We start from the raw sequence: 19,979 nt of genomic DNA on the forward strand, positions 1-19,979 counted from the left end.
CGCTTGCCCCCATTTCCTGTAGTGTAAGATACCCAATTGAGTGTGTATGTTATTCCCTCCTTAAGCCAAATTCAATGAGAGTAAGGTTGTCCCATTCCCTTTTGCCTTCCTGCTCTTCCTCTCCATTGTAACAGTTTCCCTTGCCCCTTTTATATGAGATAATTTACCTTAATCCTTTTCTCCCTTTCTCCTTCTCCCAATATATTCCTCTCTCACCTCTTAATTTTATTTTTTAGATATCATCCCTTCATATTAAAATCATTCTGTGCCCTCTGTCTATGTATGCATGTACATACATATGCACACCCTCACATATATATTTATACACACCTACACCCTCCTATACATACATATGTGTATGTATACACACACATATATAATATGTATATATATACACACATACATATACATATATATTCCCTGATTAGAAGCTATCTGTGTAGAGGAAATAGTTAATGTTATAAAAATGAATGTGGTCTTTAAAAGGAAGACTATAAAGAAACAAAAGGAACTTTGAGTAGCCACCTACCTTTGAGGGTCATAAAGAAGATGAAGAAACATCAAATGACATGGAAAAGAGCAGCTTGAAAGGGATGTTGTTTTTGTTGTTCAATTTTGTCCAACTCTTTTTTTTTTTTCAGTACCAAGTCACTTTATTGGGATGTAAATGGTGGTAGTTTTTTGGTACAGATTATGAAAAGGTCAGATAACCAAAATATGCTTGCACTGAAAGACAGTAGGAGTGGCGCCCACAGTTCCCAGGTGTGGGGGGAAGCCAGGTGTGGCTTAGCTCTCGCTGTCACTGTCTCCAAGGGTGTGCTTGTCAAAAAGATATTCCGCCATGCCAGAATCGGGGGGCCCCCATCTTGCGCAGGTTGGTTACGTGATCACCCAGCTGTTTGATGGACTTGACCTGTTCGTCCAGGTAGTGGGTTTCGATGAGATCACATAAGTGGGGGTCATTCTTGTCAGTTGCCAGCTTGTGCAGTTCCAGTAACGACTGATTGACATTTTTTTCCAAGTGCAGAGCACACTCCATGGCGTTCAGCCCGCTCTCCCGGTCGTCGCGGTCGGGGTTCTTGATGTCCGGCAGGAAGACGCGGCCGCCGCGCTGGTTCTGCAGCTTCATCAGCTTCTCGGCGTGCTCGCGCTCCTCGTGCGACTGGTGCAGGAAGTACTTGGCGAAGTTCTTGAGCGCCACGTCGTCGCGGTCCAAGTAGTATGACATGGACAGGTAGACATAGGAGGCGTAGAGCCCCAGGTTGATCTGCCGGTTGGTGGCGGCCTCCGAGTCCTGGTGGTAGTTCTGCCGCACCTGAGAGGGGGACGAGGTGGTCGTGGCGGCTGCGGCGGAGGCTGGGGCGGCGGCGGCGACGGCCGGGGGCAGCCGAGCGGGCGGCTGCTGCTCAACGGTAGGACAGAAGAAGTGTTGGTTAGTGGAGGTGAAGGTGGAGAGGTGGCTAAGGGCGGCTCCGTGGCCGGGAATCGAGCAGCGGGTTCCGTTCAAGCACTGTTGAAGCAGGAAAGCGCAGCGACTCCCCTTCCCTGCGCTTCTGGCCTTTGTCCAACTCTTTGTGACTCTTTTTTGAGTTTTCTTGGCAAAGATACTAGAGTGTGGTTTGTCATTTCTTTCTCCAACTTATTTTATAGATGAGGAAACTAAGGCAAAAAGGGCTAAATGACTTTCCCAGGGTCACACACCTAGTAATTGTCTGAGGACAGAGTTGAACTCAGGAAGATTAGTCTTCTTGACTCTAGGCCTGGCGCTCTATCCACCATATCACCTGGCTACCCAAACTCTATAAATGTCTATAATCTCATATTATAATCCCTTATGATATGCAAAGAGGATAGTCTGTCATAACCTGTCTTGAAGTGATTCTGGCTTTTTGTGATCATTGCTTCCTTTTCAAGATGATCATTAGTTATCCCTTTAGTAAGTGAGGCTGAATTTTAACTCATGTCTTCTAGCATTATATCTACCGCACCATCTCGAAGCTATGTAGAGTGCTTTATACCTCTGTAAAGATGACTCTACACATATATCATGCCTTATCTTTTCCTCTTTTTTCAGTGGGCATGTAATCAATTAATTTGGGATTTTCTTTTACTCATTACCTCTTGAATAGTTGATTCCTCAGCTCTTGCTTTTCATCTATGCCACATAGCAGTTTGCAAAGACAAGACAAAACCAGACACTTGTGCTGATTAGAATTTATTTTCTGTTTTGGAAAACCAAAAATCTGTTTTCTCTTTTAGTAATACACAAACTCTGTTTTCTCAGCCATGAATGAGCTCCTAAGTGCACCCTGTGGCTACAGGCAAATGAAGAGAAATGTGACAAAGGTCTAGGTCATTCCATATAAAAGCCCAGCATTTTAGGGAAAAGTAGTTCTAGCTTTTCTGGTCCCATTGATCATATTGCCTGCGAAAAATGGCTCATTTTGCCTATGAAAGTAACAGCTTAGTGTATTTTGTAACATAATGAGTGTAGTAGTACTCTGTTCCTCATGCCTAAATAAATTTGAGCATGATCAATAATGCTTCCTGAAAAGCATTGTGAAGTAATAGTATAAGACTGCAACTTGGGAGATTTGGTTTGAAGTACTGGATCAATCAATCATACATTTATTAAGTAACTGCCATGTGACATTTATCATATTGGTGGGGATAGAAATACAAATACAAAACAGTCCCTATTCTTAAGAGGAGATAAATCATGCATATGTTGATACTTGTAAAAAATATATATAATGAATCAGTGTCTGCCCATGGGTGATCACTTTTGTTGTTTGAGTCTCAGTTTCCTTATTCTTAAAATAAGAAGGTGCATTAAATATCTTTGAAAAGGGGCAATATTTGAGATATTTAGCTACCACAAATACATAAATCCAAGAATAGGATACAAATAATTCTTGAAAGAAAAATTGCAAACTATTAGCAACCATATGAAAGACTACTCCAAATCTCTAATAATCAGTGAAATGAAAATCAAAATACTGGCAAGGTTTTACCCTCAGTATTGAGGGACTTGGCAAATATCACAAAACATAGGAATCAATGTTGGAGAGGTTGAAAAAAAAGACAAAAATATATTATTGGTGGAACTTAGTAAATTGGTCCAAGTATTCTGGAAAACAATTGGGAATTATGCTAAGAAACTGACCAAAAATGTTTATTACTTTTGATCCAAAATCGCACTGATAAATATATGCCCCAATATTCCCATATGCACAAAAATATTAATCAGGTTATCAAAGAACTGGAAATAAAATAAATACCCGATTGTGTTATGATTAAAAGAAACCTGTGACATGAAAATATGACATAGCCTAAAAAATGCTGATTAAGAATTCAGGAAATCATTGTATACCTTATATGGACATATTTAAAGAGAAGTAAGTAGAACCAAGAAAACAATATACACAATATTACAACAATGTAAATGGAAAGAATGACAAAAAGTAAGAAATGAAACACTGTGTTAACTGTAAATATCAACTTCATCCCAGGGAAGATATGAATAAATGCATCTCCCTCCCTTCTTTGCAGAGGTAAAAGACAAAGGGTTTGGGACACTGCATGTACCATTAGACCCAGTTGATAGGGTTCAGTTTCCTGAATTTCTATTTTTCTTTTTCTATTTTATTATTTATTACAAATGATACCTTGGGAGTTAGGGAAAAGGGTAAGATGATAATGGTGGTATAAAATCAAAAGAATCAGAAATTAAGGTAAAGTAAAAACAATAGACACCAATAAAATTTTAAAAAATAAACTGGAGGCTGAACTATGTTCTCCGAGTTCCTTCCAATTCTAAAATTCTATGAATTTATTTATAACATTCCTTTTTTTTATTATAATCAATAAGGCTGTCAGCCCAGGTAGTTTATTGGTTCAGTGCTTCTGACTTAACCTTTCATCTTTCATTCTTGCTTACTTACTAGGCAGATAAAGAATTAGATTGGGAGACTGGAAATAGAGAGACTAGTATGGAAAGCAAATAGAAAGCTACATAATTCTCTGTTAAAGTGTCTCATTGAGGGAAGTATTTTCTTTTCTTTTTTTTTTTTTTAAGCAATCAGGGTTAAGTAACTTGCTCAAGGTTACACGGCCAGTTATTTCTGGGTGTGGTGCTGAGTATCTGAGCTCGGATTTGATCCAGGTCATCCCAACACTGGAGCTGGTGCTCTTACTTGCTGAGCCACCTGGCCACCCCTAACCAATTGGGGTTAAGTAAAAAAACTTGTTCAAGGTTACACGGCCAGGTGTTTCTGGGTGGGTGCTAAGTGTCTGAGCCCGGGATTCTATCTCCAGGTAATCCCAACACCGGAGCCGGTACTCTTACTCTCTATGCTACCTGGCAGCCCCAAGTATTTTCAATAGTGAGTAATTAGTGGCATAATTATGTTATATGACTTTGGAGTCAGAAGCCCTGCACTCAGCCTTCCCTGGGCCTCAGTTTCCATATCTATAAAATGAGGGAGCTGGATTAGAATGCCTTCAATATTCCTTCAAACTCTAGGCTTATGGTTCTATGATAAAGAGGAGATTCCAATTCAATTTATTGAATTTTTAATAATTGTCCACTATGTTTAAGCTAAACTTCAGGCAAACATTCATGACTCAGACTGCATCTACAAAGTTTCAAAGATCAGGAAGGAAAAACAGATAATTATTCAGCTGTGGTCAGAATGTCCAGATATTTGATTTTATTTACACTTAACATTTTAGCTCATTGACTAGATTTCATGGAATAATAGATTCAATCAATTAGCAACTAATTACTTAACATCTACTATGTACCAAGCACTGTGCTAGGCACTAAAGATTCTTTATAGGCAAATAAGTAAATCCTTGTCTTAAAGAACCTTACATATGGGGTGGCCAGGTAGCAAGCACAGTGAGTAAGAGCACTGGCCCCAGAGTCGGGATGACCTGGGATTGAATCTGGGATCAGACACTTAGCACCCATCCAGAAACACCTGGCCGTGTAACCTTGAGCAAGTTACTTAACCCAATTGCTTAGGGGTGGCCAGGTGGCTCAGTGAGTAAGAGCACCAGCCCCAGAGTCAGGATGACCTGGGATCGAATCCAGGCTCTGATACTTAGCACCACATCCAGAAATAACTGGCCATGTAACCTTGAGCAAGTTACTTAACCCCAATTGCTTAACAAAAAAAAGCTTACATTCCAACTTGGTAAGACAAGACATAAAGAAGAACTAGAAGGGGACCTACACTCAGACAGTGTGGTATGGACATTGTAGGGAAGTGTCCAGCAACTCTGCAGTATAAGGTAAAAATCCATCTATCAAAGTCAAGGGACCTGGTCAAGGGTCAAGAGGTCCTAAGTATAGAGTCCAAAATAGAGTGTGAGGTGGAGAAAAGAATGATGGGAAAAATGCAAGCAACATGGTAAAGAGATGCCTGGGAATGGTGACAGAAACAGGGAAGCTTAGAAAATGGATGGGATTAAGAGTAAATAGGAGTACATGTTCTGAATATGTTGAAATTGAGGTCTCTGAGACATCCATTTTGAAAAGTCCAATAAGAAGTTGGTAATATAAGACTAAAGTTCAGGAGATTGGATATACACATACACACATATAGGTATAGCACACATGTACATATATGCAATGTAAATAATATTTATATACACACATGGACACATTCGTAAGTCATACGCTTAGTATAGTACCTGGCATATAGTAGGCACTTAATAAATTATATTGATTGACATCATAGAAATAGTAATTAAAGCCACTAGAACTGATAAGGTCACCAAGAAGGGGAGTGTAGAGAAAAAAGTGTACAGGATGGAATTGTGGGGAATACCTAGTTAGGGAACATCATATGGGTTATCAATCAGCAAAAGGAACTGAAAGAGTGGTAAAAGAAGAAAAGTTAAAATCAGAAGAGATTGTTATGAAAACCCAGAGAAGAGAGTTTCCAGGAGAAGATTAAAGACACCAGTATCACACACTGCAGAGGGAACAAGAAGGATTAAGATTTAGAAAGGAACAAGAGATTTGGCAATTGGGAAATCATTAGTATTTTTGGCTAGAGCAGGTACAGATGAATGATGGTGTCAGAAGACAAAGTGAAGAGGGTTTTGAAGAGTGAGAGAAGAGGAGGTGGAGGCACTGAGGGTAGAAAACTTTTTCAAGAAGTTTGGTTGAAAAAGAGAGGAGAGATCTAGGACCTGAGCTGATGATAGCATCTAATGAAGATTTTACTTTTAAAGATTGGGTAAACTTAGATGGGATTACTTAGACATGCTTGAAAGTATTAGAGAAAGAACTAGTAGACAGAGAGAGGTTGAAGATTTGAGAAACAGAAGGTGAAAGAAAGGGAAATGTACTGGTGAAGATAAGAGGGTATGGGATACAGTGCCAATGTAGAAGGACTGACTCTGGTGCAAAGAAAGATCATGTTATTATCAGAGACTGTGGAAAAGTTGGACTGGATGGGGAGTATTGCAGTCAGGTCCCCACAATGTCTAACACATGGTACATGTTTAGAGGCCACAAAATTTAGGTCTGGGGACAGGGAACATTAAGGACGTAGGTTAACTGATTCGTTGTATAGATTAGGCCTGCACAATCTGTGGCCTGCAGGCTACTTATAGCTGTCAGGTCTCTTGTGGCCTGCCAAAGGAATAACAGACTTCCTGAAATACTTTGGTGAGACACAAGTGGCCTGCAACCCAGTAGCAGATTGTATAGGTCTGGTATACATGAAGAAACAGGCCTATTGTGATGGGAATGTAAATTTTTAAGATCTTCCCTGTCCCTAGGCTTAAGTGCACCTGGAGCCTGTGGTGGGAGGCTTGTTTTTCAAGAGATACTTTGTGATTGGGCAGTGGGTCAAGAGGGTTGTTACATTCTCTGAGCCTGGAGAAGGCTATGCAATCCCTGGTGTGAGGCTTTGTTTTGGGGTCCACTTTGAGAAGTATTGTGTGATTTGACCAGATGAGACTCTGGGCAGCTGTTGAGAGCCCCGTGGCTTTGAAAAACCCAGATGTTGATGCTTCCCTGTCTGTTAACTGTGATTTGATATGGATGTAATGGTTGGACAGTTGGAGGTCTGTCTGCTTGAAATGTTTCTGTCTGTATACTCTGAAGTTTGGGGTGCTGACTTTCCCCCCTGAACTAGGTAAATGATATATCTTTGATTCAAGTAAGATTGTTAACCCATTTTGAGTTGCTTTCCTTTGAAATAGCAGATCTAAGAACCTGTGTTGGCAGCCACCCTGGGGAGGCTGGGGTGCTTGCTGCAACAAATGGCATCAGGAACAGGATCTGTAGATTAATAGGAAAGTATGGGGGCTGGGATAATTGTTTGTTTCCCAGTTGGGGTAGCTGTGACTCTGTGGAGGCATGGAACAGGAGAAAAGAATGGCTGTATGCTGACTTCGCTGAGCTGAGAGCAGGAATGGTGAGCTGCCTGCATCGGGACTGGAGCAGAAGCCAGGAGTGGCTGCTGCCCATGGGAGGAAATGGAACTCAGAAGTTTGGAAATTGGACACCAGACAATATAAGGACTGTGCAGCAAAGCAAGGGCACTGAATGTGTCTTCTTGCTGTATCCCACAGTTTGAGACCCAGGGGGAGGATGGACTTGTGACTATGGTGTGTGGAGTGAAGTGCCATGGAGCCCCAAGGACCCCTCCCTGTTGGTTTTGTTGCCCAGCTGCCTCTCAGGATTTGGAAGCAGGGCTGGAGCAGTGTGAGGGGAAGGAAACCCCCTTCGCCCCAAGAAAACTTTATTTGGACACTTGTTTTGAATTGAGGTGATAATGCAATGTACTTTGTATTTGTTTAAGGCCTTGTGGCCACTTTAGTAACTTTAGCTATGTATCTTGCAAATGTGACCAAATGTAAATTGCCTATACTATGGTCATGAAAGATTTTGGGGAGGAATATAATGGGAATGTAAATTTTTAAGGTCTTCCCTGCCCCTAGGCTTAAGTATAGCTGGAGCCTGTGGTGGGAGGCTTGTTTTTCAAGAGATACTTTGTGATTGGGCAGTGGGTCAAGAGGGTTGTTACATTCTCTGAGCCTGGAGAAGGCTATATAATCCCTGATGTGAGACTTTGTTTTGGGGCTCATTTTGAGAAGTGTGTGACTTGACCAGATGAGACTCTGGGCAGCTGTTGAGAAGTGTGGCTTTGAAAAATCCAGATGTTGATGCTTCCCTCTCTGGTAACTGTGATTTGGTATGGATGTAACGATTGGACAGTTGGAGGCCTGTCTGCTTGAAATGTTTCTGTCTGTATACTCTGAAGTTCCGGGTGCTGACCTTTTACTCTTGACCTAGGTAAATGATATGTTTGATTGATTAAAGCAAGATTGTTAACCCATTTTGAGTTGCTTTCCTTTAGAAAAGCAGATCTAAGAACCTGGGTTTGCAGCTACCCTGGGGATGCTGGGGTGCTTGCTGCAACACCTATAGATATTCGAAGACTACTAGAAGGCCATACAGCAAATGGGTATCAAAAGTAGAATTAGAAGCTGGATCCTTTGACAAATATCTACTTTTCTTTCATTATGATATCTCTTATAAATTGCTTAATTTTTTTGACTTAATAGCACAAACTTATTTTTCATGCATTTTCTTTATAAAATTCCTTTTGAATATATTATAAAAGTTTGGTGACTAGGAATGTCTTTTCGGGGACCTATGTGATATATTAGTTTTGTCATATACAATGGGAAATTTTATATCAGGACATAAGGGAACATAACTCAACTTTCCGCTGTGATATGGTAAAGTTTGAAGTTCTGTTATTCCTATCTCTACAAATTTACAGGATGCCATTGTATAACAATTGTCAATCTTCACTCAGTGGGAATATGATGGAGACAAGAGAGATCAAGTGTACTTGCTATCCCATGCAGATTTCTGTTGTTTACCCCCCCCCCACACCCCATCCTTGCTGTATCTCAGAAGCACAGATATATGTGCAAACTAACTAGACAAGACTTTTTCCCAAACACCTAAAACTTTGACTCAGACACAAAGGAGAAAGGGGGATTTCCTCCTTCCCTTTTGGTCACTTTCAAAAATTCTATATAAACTGAAAAGAATATTTCGACTACAAATGTTAATTGTAGGGTTTCCATCTAAAAATAAGCAACTCACAGATTTTAGACTTTGAATTACTGTTGGATATTTTAAAGGATCAGAAAGTAGTTTTCTGAGCTTCTGGGTGCATGTGCAAAGAACAGATACATTGAAATATTTTTTATCTGAAACTTGAATTTGTACTCTTAATTTGCTAATCCTCCTACACCATGCAAATGTCTAACTAAATATATGGATACTGTATTATGCCTTTAGAGCCAGAAACTATAAGCTTTGCAAACAGAAGGAGATATGGGAATCCCAGAGTATAGAGACTTTGTCCTCTTTTCTTCTCTTTCCCTGTGATCTCATGGCAAAAGTTCATCTGGGAAGGAACATTAATGTTACATTCATGTTAGTTGATTCCAGTTTTTATGATCACGTCCTCTTCTCCCCATTACTTCTCACACATGCACACATGTTCATATTTAGTGTCTCTAAAGTACTCAAAACCCAGATGGGAAATTGCTCCAACTATAGACTTTGATTTTGATAAAAATAACAGGTAACTGAAAAGTAGAGTATAATTAAAGGAGATGAAGCTGTTGTATTGTTCATTACCTGAAGAGACCAGGTGTTTTTCAGGGAAGAAGCAGATTTTAATATGACATACACATTTTACTACTTTCATCCCTTCCCAATGACGATTCAGGGAATGTTTCTTGACAATTTTGCCTTCACTACCTAACTTTTCAATAATTCCCACACATATACTTACTCTGTTTTACCTTTTATTTATTTTTTGACTTGACCTAAAATTTCATCAGTGTCAGGAATGTTTTGCTAATGTAGATCAGTGTTCTTTCTACAACTTTAATTTTATAGAATTGACTAAGTCCCTGAGAGGTTAAGTGATTTGCCCGTTTGCCGAAAGCTTCAAAATTAGCAGGTAGCAGGGGGTGGGACTTGAATACAAGTCTTCTTTTCCCTAACGCTAGTTCTCCAACCACAGCACCATGCTGCCTTCCTCTGGGATCAAGAGAAAAATCTAAATTAATGTGAAAAACTCTAAATCATGAAAAATTACAATAAAATTTACATTCTCTAAGTCTTAGGACTATCTTATAATAGCTCTATCAGAGACCTCAAAGAAGTGATCCTTATAGGTATATCAAATTGTAGATAAATTTAGAAGACCCAACCACTTTACCATTAATCCCTGTCATATTTTTTAAAAAATTAAAAAATAATATTGTGCATGCATTTCCCTTCCCCCTCCCTCCATACTCTGAAAAGAAAAAGAATAAAAGAAAACTTATATCATGTAAACAATTAAGCAAAACAAATGCCCACATTGCTCACGTCCAAAAATATATTTCTCATTTGGCATATTAGTCCATCATCTCTCTGTCATGAGATGGGCAGTGTTTTTTAAATGTTCTCTGCAATTATGATGAATAATTTAGTTGATTAGAGTTTTCAAGACTTAAATTCCTATGTCTTTCAAAACTGTTTTCATAATAGAATAAATTGTTCTGGTTTTGATCATTTCACTCTAAAACAGTTCATACAATTCTTTCAGTATGTTTTTGTAGTCATCTTTTTTTCTCACTTCTTGCACAATAATATTCCATTATATTCATATATTATGATTTATTCAGTCATTTCCCCAACTGATGGGCACTCCCTCAGTTTTTAGTTTTTCAACATCACACACACACACACACACACACACACAAGACTACTAAAATATTTCTGTTCTTATAGGACCTTTTCCTATTTCTTTGATCTCTTTTGGGTAGGCCCATCAATGGTATACCTGGGTCAAAGTTTAGTGTTTAGCAACTTTTTACACATAATTCTAAATTGGCTTCTAAGTATAAGCCATTGCCCAATTAATATTGTTTTATTGGCTGCTTACAGTATTTTTTCTATAATACCCCAGGGTCATATAACGAATATGTGTCTGGGGTCAAATTTGAATTCAGTTCTTCCTGACATCAGGTTAAGCACTCTTTCTATTGAACCATCAGTCTGCCTTTAGGGAGTTCCTCCAGTTTCTGCTTTGCTGCCAGAAAGGAAAAGAGTGACAGAGAGATAGGTCAATCCCTTTTGTACATTTACTTGCACATTCATTCTTTTGGTTTAACAGCCTACTCAGGGACTCTTCATTATTCTACAGTGTAAACCCCCTCATACATAAATTGTACATGGCCCTATGTCTCCCATGCAGTTGACAAGAATCAGTTAGGGGAGCATGTGGGATCTCCTTGTGATACATTCAACCTAAAAATATCATCTAATTTTCTAGTTACCAAATTCTGTTGCTGTTCAAAGGTACCTCTATACTTTAAAGTAGTTATTTCCATTTTGGGGTTTATGAATGCTTTGTGGGTTTGTTATGATGGTTCAAGGAGTTTGCACTAATAAAATCTTTTGTGGTATCTTAAGCAATAAATAATTGCCCAGTTATGTTACAAATATATTTTTTCCTTCATGACAACAAGGATGTGCAGGTTTGAAATATTATATATTTGTTTCTGCAGTCATTTGAATTTCTCATGATTATGCACACAACAATTTGAGTATTAGTACAGCAATTATATCATACTCTAACAGCTTCCCACTAAGTGCAATGTGCTTCTGCAATTTCTCAACCTGTTATCATGCTGTTTCCAAATCATCACAAGGATTTGACATTTTAGCACAAACCACTGTATGGTTAGACACAAGTACATATCATCATTTGCATTCTATATGGTATACCAGAGTAGTTCCCTCATTGCCCTCTCTTACCCTATAATTGTTCCTCATCAACTGGGTAATCATGTGACCAAGATATTATGAATGTTTGCATTCTTGCAGAATAAATGTCAGGATGTTTGAAAACCATGATTACTGGGCATGTGTCATCTTGAAACATCACAGATGTCCTGCAGTAACAAAACTTATATTGCCCTCTCAGTGTGGTAATAGGGCTGCTTTTCAATTTAAACTTATTCTCCTCTTATATTGCTATTGTTTAACCTGGCAGATTTTCAAATGAACTGGTTGGCAACACTGGTCAGTCATTCAGTAAAGTTTCTGTGAGAATGCAGCCAGTATACTAGTGGTAGAGGAGAAGAAAGTCACATCTGAAGACATTCTTTAATTATAGAGATTGGTTCATATAAAAACTGTTTAAAATGCAGTGATATATAAAATTGAGTCTTAAATACATTTATCACTTAACAGGGTATTAATTAGTATCCAGTAAAGAAAAAAATATTTTATGATAAGCTATTCATTATTATATAATAAGCCATTTATTATGATTAAATGGTTCGGTAGCTTAAAATTATGTTTGTGTGTATATATTTCCATCTCTCAGCAAGAAAGCTTGTGAAATCCTCCAATCATTTACTATCACATATTTGTATGAGCAAGCATATTCATTTTCTTCTTGCATAAAATCAAAATACATAAAATCAATGTGGAACTAGATTTAAATTTACATTTGGTATTGAGCCAAATATTGCAAACCTTTGCTAAAATAAAATGTTCAATATTGAATTTAAGTTTTTTATGATTGTTGTATTTTTATGTTAAACATCTTCTAAGATATAACTTATTTCATTAAGGTGTTATGCATATTCAACAAAAATTGCAAAATAAAGAAATTTAACATGATGTCTTACTGATAATAGCTATTATTAAGTGTTATACTATTAAATATTATAACAATATATAAATACTAGGAAAAGAAATAAATATTAAGTCTTAAAGATAATAATTACTACCAAGTGTCATTATTCTATTAAACATACTACATAAATGCACATGAATACAAGTAAAGAAATAGAACATCTTGAAGATAATAATTACCATTAGTATTTATCAATAGTAATTAGCGGGGGCGGGGGGATGGTGGTAGAGTCAAGATGGTGGAGTAGAAACAAGACTTCTGCACGGCTCCAGCTTCCACCTTCCCTGATTCATGTAAAAGGGGACTGTGAACAAACTTTGGAGCTACAGAACCCACAAAATGACACAGAAAAGCTAACCTCCCGCTGAGGACAGCCTGGCAGGCCAGCAGGAATTGGACAGCACAGCACTCTGGGAGCCAAGCCCAGGCCTGTGTGAGCCGGAGGTTTTAGCCCTAGGGAGGCCTGACCAACCACCAGCTGGAGGGACTCCAGATCACTAGCAGCTGTGGCCGTTTCCAGAATTATCAACACATAGATGTGAAGTACAAAGTGAGAGGTCAGTGCAGTGTAGACTTTGGGACCAGTAGTTGGGAGAGCGTTGGATTTTGCTCCCAGGGCAAGAAGCCACTGAGACACCTCTCGCAGCCCTGTTGCAGCTTCAGCTCCTGGCCTGCAGACTGTAGGGGGACCAAGTGACCAGTCTGAGGGGTAATCTCTCTTGCTTTAACCTGCTTGGATCTGGATTGCGGACTAGGGTGGAGGTCCTGGGGTGTGTGACCAGCTTGCCAGAGTGTGTGGAGGCCTCAGAGAGGGCACCCAACTAATACCTCTGGCACCTGAGAAAACCCCAGCATTTGGAAGCTCCCCTTTCTGGTGGCAGAGTCCTACTGTGGCAAAAAGCACAAAAGTCAAGTAATTGAGTAGCAACATGACCAGGAAAAGGAAGCAAAACAAACAGAAGAACCAACATTAGACTCCTATTTTGGGGACAAAAAGGATCAAAGCATGGAACAGGAGGAAGACAGTGAAGTCAAAACTCCTGCACCAAAAGCTTCAAAGGAAAATACGAGCTGGTTACAGGCCATAGAGGACCTTAAGAAGCAGATAAGAGAAGTGGAGGAAAAATTGGGAAGAGAAATGAGCATGATGCAAGAAAATTATGAAATGAGAGTCAACAGCCTGACTGAGGAAAATACCACCTTAAAAAAGAGACTAACTCAATTGGCAAAAGAGGTTCAAAAAGGCAATGAGGAGAAGAATGCCTTAAAAAGCCAAATTTGCTGGATGGAAAAAGAATCTCAAAAGCTCACTGTGGAGAATCATTCTCTCACATTTAGAATGCAGCAAAGGGAAACTAGTGACTTGATGAGAAATCAAGATGCTGTTAAACAGATCCAAAGAAATGAAAGAATAGAAGGCAATGTGAAATATCTCATGAGAAAAACCACTGACCTGGAAAATAGATCCAAGAGAGATAATTCAAAAATTATTGGACTATGTGAAAGCCATGATCAAAGAAAGAATTTAGAAATCATCCTCCAAGAAATTCTCAAGGAAAAACTGGCCTGATGTTTTAGAACCAGAAGGCAAAATAGAGGTTGAAAGAATCCACTGATCACCTCCTGATAAAGATCCCAAAAAGAAAACTCCTAGGAATATTATAGCCAGGTTCCAGAATTCCCAGATCAAGGAGAGAATATTACAAGCAGCCAGGAAGAAACAATTTGAATATTGTGGAAACACAATCAGAATAAAACAGGATCTGGCAGCTTCTACACTGAGGGATCAAAGGGCCTGGAATATGATATTCCAGGGGCCAAAGGAGCTGGGATTAAAACCAAGAATCACCTACCCAGCAAAACCAAGTATCATGTTTCAGGGGAAAATGTGGTCATTCAGTGGAATAGAGGGCTTTCAAGTATTCTTGAAGAAAAAACCAGAGTTGAATAGAAAATTTGACATTCAGATACAAGAAGCAGGAGAAGCATGAGAAGGTAAACAGGGAAAAGAAATCATAAGGAAATTATCAAAGTTGAACTATTTACATTCCTACATGGAAAAATGATAATTTTAACTGATGAAACTTTTCTCAGTATGAAAATAGTTGAAGGGAATATATATATAGTCTTTATCAGAGTGTATATAGGCGTATGATTACATATGTGAATGTGTATATATATTTACAGGTATACATAGATATAGGGCACAGGACCATTTGAGTAGGAAGGGATGATACTTAAAAGGTAAAATTAAGAGGTGAGAGAGGAATATAATGAGAGGAGATGGGGAGAGACAGAATGGGGCAAACTATCTCATATAGAAGAGGCAAGGGAAAATGGGTACAATGGAGAGGAAGAACAGGAAGGCAGAAGGGAATGGGTCAACCTTATATTCATTGAATTTGGCTCAGGGAAGGAATGACATACACACTAAATAGGGTATCTCACCCTACAGGAGAGTAGGGGGGAAGGGGAGGGCAGGCTGGCGGGGAGGGCAGTTGGAAGCACACGCTTTTGAAAAGGGACAGGACCAAAATAGGGAACAGATCAAGTGGGAGATGGGATAGGAGGGAGGGAAATATAATCAGTCTTCTACAATATATCTACTATGGTAATGTATTGCATTAGCTACACATGTACAACCTATATTGAATTGCTTATCTTCCCATTAAGGGTGGGTGACAAGGGAGGAAGGGAATGAATCTGGAATTCAAAGTTTTAAAATGAAATGTTTAAAATATATATATATATATACATATATATATATATACTATTATTAATACTATTTTACATGTAATTGGGAAATAAGAGGAGGGGATATCCTAGGGGACCCTATTTTGGGGAGGTTGGTAGGGGAAAAACAGGGAGAAAATTTGTAACCCAAAATCTGGCGGAAATGAATTAAGTAAACCAGAAGTTAATAAAGTATTTGGAAAAAAAATAATAATTAGCGAATAGTAGTAGTTACTATTATCTGTGAGACATCACATATTTCTTTATTTTGCAATTGCTAGATTGCTTCTTTTAATTCTCACACAATGTGCCATATAATATATTTGTAATTATTTTATGATTAGATTTTTATATGAAGTCTAGAGAAGTTATAATGTATCTAAAGTTCTACAGCAAGTTAGTGGTATTTTGAATAACATTCCAATGCTCCTGCCAATCTTGTCTGAGTGTTTGCTTATTGACACAGTCCTCGAGACTTCAATCATCACAAACAAATTTATTGAGTACTATTCTCTGTGTGACACTCTAGTATGCGTTTCAAGAATGCATATGAAATGAAAATTAGACATTTCCTACTAGAAGTTTCCACCTATAATGAAATAATTCTTCCCTAACAGTTGATGGAAATTATACTCTATCATTTCTATGTGTGGAATGTATGTGCAGTTGTAAGTTGTATTCTGTTTTTAAGCAGTGAGTATTGATAGCTCACCCTACTTTCCCATTAATTTGCATTTTTTCTTACATTTATGTAATATGTATATACATGTGTGGGCATCTAGGTGGCACAGTGGATTAAGTGCCCCACCTAAAGTTAGGAAGACTCATTTTTTTGAGTTTAAATCTGGCCTCAGATTCCTGAGCCACACACTAGTAGCTATGTGACCCTGGGCAAGTTACTGAATCCTGTTTGCCTCAGTTTTCTCATAGGTAAGATGAACTGAAGAAGAAAATAATAAACCACTTCCCCAATCTCTTCCAAGAAAACCCCAAGTGGGGTAATAAAAAGTCAGATATGACTGCAAAATGACCAAATAACAACAATATATACATGTATATGTATATGCGTGCAGATGTACATGTGCATATATATTCACACATAAATCTATCATCTATTCATCTGTCTGTAATAATATAGGCACACTTTATCTCCCCTGCTATAATATAACCTCCTTGACGTCAGAGAGTTTTTTGTTGTTTTTCTTTACATGTCCAGCACCTACCATGGAGTAGATAAAAAATGTTTGTTGATTTGATTGATTAATATTGCAAAATTATGAGGAGCTTCTGATACATGTTTTTCTGGTCATATTAATGGGACAAAGGATTTATCAATTTGTAAATAATTAAGTGGATAGAGCTGGCAGATGAATTAGGTAGGATAGATGAGGAAATTTTAATTGAATCTAGCTGAAATCAAACCTGCTAATTTTGTAAATGAGTTGTAGAAACCCCCATTGGTGGGAAATGCTGGAAGATGCACCAACTTTGAAGCAAAGGCTCATAAAGATAAAGAACTAGAAGAGGCCTTAGAGATATTCCAGTCCAATCCTCTCTATTGTACAGAGGAAAAAACAGGTTCAGATAGGGGAAGAGTTCAGCCTAAGGTCATACAGATAGTACATAGGAAGGAATGGGAATTTGTAAGATTTTAAGGTGAAAAGTCTTTTTTTTTTAGGAAAAAAAAATCACCAAACTTTATTTCGGTTGTAACTGTTACACAAGACCATTTTCTAAACACTATGTAACAACTCCCCCTCCCCTCCTCAAACCCTTTTCAGCCTCATTTCAGGGAGGAGACCAAGTACTCCTTCTCCTCTGGACTCACTTCTTGTGCTCCCCTTTCTTTTCCTTTTTGCCATCCTTAGCAGCTTGTGAGGCCAGTGACCCCACGGCATTTCATATGGCCTCATTGTTGGGGTCCACACCTGGCAGATTCTCCAGGACACTCTGTAGGAACTCAGGGTCTTGCATCACATTGTAATCATCCTCCTCCTTGGCAGGTTCAGAGGTATCCATGGCTGAGCTGGCATCAATGTCACCTGACTCTGCCTGACCAAACTCAGCTCCCTGCAAGGACATCTGCATGGCATATGCAATCTTCTCTTCTTCAGTCATGCTGCTTAAGTTAGGGAGCCCACTATGACCAAACTCTTGCTGACTGATGGTCATCTTCAGCAGGGCATCATCTGAATCTTCGGTTCCAGTTGTGGCAATCCCAGCCTAAGCAGCAGAGGCTGCTGCTGCCCATCTTGCCTCTTCCTCTTGACTCTATCTCTGTTCTTCCATGGATACATGAAGGGCCAGGGCCATTTCAGGATCAGCACTGGGATCCACCCCAAACTCGAAGTCACTGGCCCCTAGTCCCAGCATGGCGCCACTTTCTCTGGCCAGGATAGGGGAGCTGATGAGGGCACCAGCCAGGCTGGGCCCAGGGGGTACTGTCACCAAATGTGAGCCGGTCCCATCCTTGCCATTTAGTGTGTTCACAAAAGCCGTCAATTTTCTTCCTCCTCCCCAAAGTTGATAATGTCAACATTTACTTTCTCTTTCTTTGGTGGCTTTTTTAGCTTCACCAGATCCTTCTCGTTGTCTTCTACTGAGCTGCCCACAAAAGCAATGATCCACATCTTGTGATTTTTTTCCTTGTCTGTGTTTCAGGGCCAAATGGGCAATGTGGATACCAATACAGAAGGTAATCTTGCCCTTGGGTTGAACTGTGTGGAGCTTGGACAAAATTCGGCCAGTGTCAGGGGTTAGCGTAGTAAGTACCTCACAGTCATTGGCCAGTGTGATGAGTCCCACATTGTTCTCAGGGTTGCTTCATATCTTGGAGTGACATACTATGTTGACTGCATCTTGCTGGGCCTGTAGCCATGTGGGCAAGAAATCCCCATTCTGCACATACTCGCTGTTATCAACACACACCATAGTGCTTTCTAGCACCTTTTGCCTCCTTCCTCTCTCCCTGACTGGCTTGTCTGGACTACCTCAAGGTGAAAAGTCTTACTGAAGGAACCTTGTTGTCCTTGTTGGATTCAGAACCATAGGTATGACATTGATATATTAAAAAGTAGGAATGATAATTTTCAGAAGTAGATTTCTTTCCTTATCTGCATAAGATCCCAAATTCAGACAATTTTGGTTTTCTGATTGTAATGAAACCTGTGACCAGCTAGAAGGCCTGATGGAATGATTTTCTAGAACAGTTTTCTAGACCAGCTAGAATTTTCTAGTGGTGACAATAGTCATTAAATCAACAACAAAATAAAGCTTTATTCTTTGAATTTGGCCCTGCAGGACAAAAGGAACAAATGCATGAGACTCTCTGTAGGGTAATTCAGACTTATCAATTAGGAATTCAATCCTGTTATAGAAACCTTATTTATAGAATGAGAAAGAAAGGAAACAAGCATCTGTGAAATGCATTCTATGCACCAGGCTAAGCACTTTAAAAATATCATCTCTCTTGATCCTTACAACAATACTAGAAGGTACTGCTATTGTTATTTCCATTGAACATTTAGAAGTGACTTTTCCAGGGTCACACAGTAAACATCTGATTTCAGAATTGAATTCAGGTCTTCTTGACTCCAGGTTCAGCACTTTAACCACTGTGCCACCTAGTGAATGAGGATTAGAACCTTTCAGAATCTTTTCCAGGTTACAGCTCAATTCTTTAAGGTGAAGTGAATTTATTTTTTCACTTTCTAAAGTGACTCAAATAGTAAAAAATATTTTCATTATTAAACCACCTTTAATAATATATGATATTGCATACTTTCAGAATATTATATTACCAGATCATTGTTCTTTCCATGGCTTTAATTACCACTTTGTGAATTTTATGTTAAAATCTATCTTCTGAAACTCATTATATTTATGCTTTATAGGCACATTATGACCATTTGTATTTTGAGGATATCAATAGAATAACAAACCTTAAAGCTCTACATAGCAATTTGGGCAGTTGAAGTTAATGCTGCAGCCAATTAGATAGCAAATAAACCTTTTCAAGGTACAAACATTTTTAATTAAACAACTATTCTTAATTTAATGGAAGAAAACATAAAACAAAGTATGGAGGACCACAAGCATCTTATTAATTATTTACTTACAAAAATCAGTGATAAAGACTTTCTTTTAGGTTTAATTTCATTGTCCGTTTCCGCACTTTAAACAATTCCAGTTCTGAATACCAGTCAACCTAATGTATGATTTTCCTCAGCTCCTTTCATTTTTCAGCTGCCAAAACTCCCTTCCATTTTCCAGTCAAAATTGAAATCTAGTTCAGACCTATGCTCCCCACTGACCTTCTTTCTGTACATATACACAAAGCCTAGGTCACTAGTAAACTACAATTTCTTTTCTTTTTTTTTTTTTAAGCAGTTGGGGTTAAGTAACTTGCTCAAGGTTACACGGCCAGTTATTTCTGGGTGTGGTGCTAAGTATCTGAGCCTGGATTCGATCCCCAGGTCATCCCAACATTGGGGC

General features: G+C 38.7%; 2 pseudogenes; both read right to left on the reverse strand.

Moving 5' to 3' along the window:
• Window positions 1–626: 626 nt before the first annotated feature.
• Window positions 627–1,991, reverse strand: LOC138152870 (ferritin heavy chain-like; annotated as a pseudogene).
• A 15,264-nt stretch (window positions 1,992–17,255) lies between these two features.
• Window positions 17,256–18,426, reverse strand: LOC138153365 (26S proteasome non-ATPase regulatory subunit 4 pseudogene; annotated as a pseudogene).
• Between the last annotated feature and the right edge of the window lie 1,553 nt (window positions 18,427–19,979).

Source organism: Petaurus breviceps, unplaced genomic scaffold (assembly GCF_028583685.1).
Source record: "Petaurus breviceps papuanus isolate PSGF00001 unplaced genomic scaffold, PetGlider_PUasm1.0 90977, whole genome shotgun sequence".
Taxonomy (NCBI): domain Eukaryota; kingdom Metazoa; phylum Chordata; class Mammalia; order Diprotodontia; family Petauridae; genus Petaurus; species Petaurus breviceps.